Consider the following 4,330-nt stretch of genomic DNA (forward strand, 5'->3'; position numbering starts at 1 on the left):
GCTACTGCTCGCTACAAACCCCCCAATATGTGAACCTCATAATTTACTATTTTATGCATTATTTGACCTTAATCAAGATAATAAATCTAAAGGAAAACATTGATATACATGAATAGAACATAATAAATCCATAAAATCCCCCATACTTATAACTTTAGAAATTGTAGAAGGATTTTTAAATATTTATCAAAGCATGTTTGGATAAGCTTATTTCTTTTTAGAATCAATTCTGGCATTCAGAAGTTTTTTCTCATAATATATTTTGATTTTAGAATCAATTGTAGAAAGATTTTCAAATATGGAATGACAATGCACTTCTTCCATTTAGTTAATACATTACAACAAATACATTCCTTAATCCATTTACTCAACACAGAAAGGCAGGATGCCAAGACAGTACTCCAAATATGGGTGCATCAAAATGAAACTAGAAGAGCATGATCCCTTTGCCACGATGTTTCTCAAACATTCCACAACCTTTTTAAGATCAGAGACAGCCTCCTTGAAATCCCACTGGTAGCCGTATCCAACAATCAAAGGAGAATTATTAATGCTCTAAAATATAATAGCCTTCAAGCAACATGAATCTTCAATGATTCTGATATCATTATGCTCGCCATATCTAATGGACCTGTAATTTTCCCAACATCACAAAATCATCATAATCAAAACTAAAACTAGATCAAACGCCTCATGCTCCTTAATATACCAAACACCAATTTGAAAACTGGTCTTATAGCATGTTTCAATGAGCTTATTTTTGCTAGCTATGAATAAATTCTGGCAGTAAAAAATTGTCTCCACAATCTGTCTCATGGTGAAAGTTATGAATCTCAACAAGTTCAAATCATTCTCAATTATTTGAACTGGAATTTGTGTGACTGCCCTCTACCTGATATACTCTTCTTATTAGGACTTAAAATCCCAATTCTATCATGAGACTCATAATAGGAGACATAAAAGTAAGGCTAATTGGACTATGTATACAAAATAAGTAAAAACACAATTCAAGAACTGAACATGTAAAGGTTAAGAGAGCGAACCTGTAGGAATCCAATTGCATCTGCGAAATCCATTTCCACATAGCCCCTTCAAGATTTAATCCTTTCTCAGGAATATCATCAAACAGCTTGCGTGCATCAAGAATGAGACCACATCTCACATGTATAAGCAAAATCTTGTTCCTCATATCAAAATCTGTTTCAATAGTTGTTATTAAACAAGGCAATTTTATTTGAAACTAAACATCTGTATCAAGGAAAATCGAAATTTCATACCATGGGTTAACTGGCAATCACCTCATCTCCGTCCAAAACGAGGTCTTACTCGACCCAAACCTAATGCAGCGAACAACAGAGGCCAACAACCACTTTATCTTTCCACCTCCGCGAGCTCGATCTCGTCACCGTCGTCCAAACCACCAACATCGACCACTTCGTCGCCGAGACCTGCTCTTACAACCTTCGACAAGCCTCGCCAGTCTCTCTCTATTTTTCCAACTCCACCACTACCGCAACTCTGCCATCATCGGAATCTGACGGCAGAATAGAGAAGAGAGTATATGCAAGAGCAAGATGGTTATATCTAGAGACTGTGTAGTCGGAAAACAACGAATCTCGTTCTTCTTGACGCAGCAAACGACAACGATATTCGCTATCGATGGACTGGTGATGGCAGACCTCTCCATAGGTCTCTCTCCAGAAGAAGAAGAACTCAGGAATCCTTTGAAAGAGGAGAGTGTGGAGGAGGAGAGTGTGGAGAAAAGATAAATGTTGTTTCAGTTTTCAAAGGAGGGGAACATGAATCGAAATGTCAATTCAATTGACAAAATTACTTTTACTGTGGTAACAGTCTCATGGAGTGTTACGAAAAGGTGAATGATACTGAGTTCTCTAAAATCAAGTTGATAAGGGCTATTTTCGGGTGCGTTGGATTGGAAGTTTAGCAAATTAATAAACATTTTATTTTTATAAAACCATATTTTCTGAAAATCATTTCCTATTATTTTAAATCATTTTAGAATAATTGAAAAGTCAACCTCATTTAATACATGTCACATTCTTACTGGTCCAAATAGGCAGAGGCACCATACCTGCACCTGGGAGGAGGCACCACAGAAGAGACCAAAAAGAAAAGTGTAATAATTGTTTAGGTCCTTTGGTTAACGAAATATCTTCATTATTTCTGTAATTATCATATAATACACTAAAATTAAAATAGTTATTTTTTTTTGATAAGCCAAATAAATTATGTTGAAGTGAAGCACAAAATTAAAATAATTATTCAATATTTAAATTCTTCATTTTAATATATATTTTATCTTTCAACGAATAGTTACTTTTTTGGTTATGCAAAAATTAGTTATTATTATTACAAGTAAAATAAGCCAAATGAAATCAACATGAAAGCAAATGAAGAAACATTATATCTATCAAGACAAAATGGTTGATGCACTGTCAATGTAAAAACAAATTTATACTAACGTCCAATTAATTTCCGCCATGTTAGAAATTTATATTTATTTAATTAAAATTAAAAAAGAACGTAACTACTGAGTCTTATGTGTCATCATTTGTTTACGTGTACATCAATTAAACTCATATATCGTCGGTATTAATTTTAGTTGATTCACGTCTAAATGTAAATTGGATAAGTTGGTTTCAATGTCATAGTCATTTTAGCTTAAAATGGAGCATATCCCTTGACTTTCTCTCCGGTGGAGAGAGGAACATTTTTTCAAGTGGGTTCTATGAAGTTGTTTCGTTCCTTCCCTTTAACACTGGAAGGATTTTATTTTACGTGTTTTTCTTCATTTCTCCTCTCCGTGTCTCAAACCAAAACACAACCTGTCAACTATGTAAAAAACCATCAGAATTATGTTCATCTTTCATCTTCACGTTTAAAAAAATCAACAATGGATGGTGAATCAAGTTTTTAACTACTCTATATGATTTGCACATTGCCTATACAAAAAAAATCTTAATTCACTTCATTTCGAATAGTAAACATAATTGAAAGTTAAATATTATATAAAGTGGAAAATATAAATAATTATTACATATTTATATCACCTTGAGTTTAGATAGAAAACACAATATAAAGTTTAATAATATATAAAACTAGTCCTTTTACCCGTGTGATGCACGGGGACTTTAATTTTTATTTATTGTATGAAAACTTTTAAAGTTGTGTCACATGTTTGTATTTGTTTTGTAGTAATGTAATAATTATACTAATTTTTATTTTTTACGTTTATTTTAATGTTGAAATATTTAATTTGGTCTTTTATATAATAATTTAATTTTTTATTTTAGTGAGATGAAATATTATATGAGTTTAATGGATGTGCACTGTCAATGTAAAGAAGTTTTACACTGTTATCCAATTATTGTATGCCATGTGGGATAAATAATTATATTATTCATTTATTTTAATTAAATTACAGTTATAGTTTCTGATGTGACGGAAAACAATTGAATGTTTGTGTAAAAAAAAATTACACTAACGGTGTATCTTTCCTTGTCTCATATTATATATGAGCTGATAAAAGACATTGAATAAGTAATGATTATACTAATATTTTTTGCAAATAGAATTATTATTACATTGAGAATGTAACTTGACATTTTGATTAACCCGCTAGCTTTCTTGAAATATAAGAAAAAAATAGGATATGCAGCGTGTTTTCTACACTTGGAAGTCTATGGAAGTGGTAAAATGCTACTGGTTTTGAGATGTTGAGGCGTGGATCATCAATTGAAGAAGTTGGCATTGTCTTGGGTCAACTAAGGCTTAAATATGTTGGAGGTCCCTCTAAAATAGGGGTCCTTTGGTTAAGGCCCCTACAAAAAATTTTGGATGGAATAAGCCTCTAATGTGAAAATAATATATAGTGATTAGTCCCATGCCATGAGGTTTCGTTTAATTTTTTATGATTCTGCAAACGGCGGTGAAGTGGAGTATATTTTTTGAAAATTATTAGGATGCCACGTAAGTAAATGAGGGTTGAAAAAATAAAATAAAATAAAAACCCAAAGTAAAAAACCCAAGTAAAATCCCCAAACGTACTTGGGTTTTTTACTTTGGGTTTTTATTTTATTTTATTTTTTCAACCCTCATTTACTTACGTGACACCCTCTTTAATTGAATAATTTTCAAAAAATATAATCCATGTCAGCGTCGTTTGCAGAATCATCAGAAATTAAACGGAACCTCACGGCAGGGGCTTATCACTATATATTATTTTCACATTAGGGGCTTATTCCACCAAAACAAATTTGTAGGGGCGTTCACCAAAGGACTCTATTTTAGAGGGACCTCCAACATATTT

General features: G+C 32.2%; 1 long non-coding RNA gene across 1 annotated transcript; it reads right to left on the reverse strand.

The window, feature by feature from the left end:
* Positions 1-280: 280 nt before the first annotated feature.
* LOC130731860 (uncharacterized) lies at positions 281-1,776 on the reverse strand. Its single transcript, XR_009016856.1, has 3 exons — positions 1,278-1,776; positions 1,044-1,197; positions 281-631 (listed from the first exon to the last, which is right to left on the reverse strand). It is a non-coding gene; the product is annotated as an uncharacterized LOC130731860 (long non-coding RNA).
* Between the last annotated feature and the right edge of the window lie 2,554 nt (positions 1,777-4,330).

The sequence above is a fragment of the Lotus japonicus genome, chromosome 1 (assembly GCF_012489685.1).
Source record: "Lotus japonicus ecotype B-129 chromosome 1, LjGifu_v1.2".
Lineage (NCBI taxonomy): Eukaryota > Viridiplantae > Streptophyta > Magnoliopsida > Fabales > Fabaceae > Lotus > Lotus japonicus.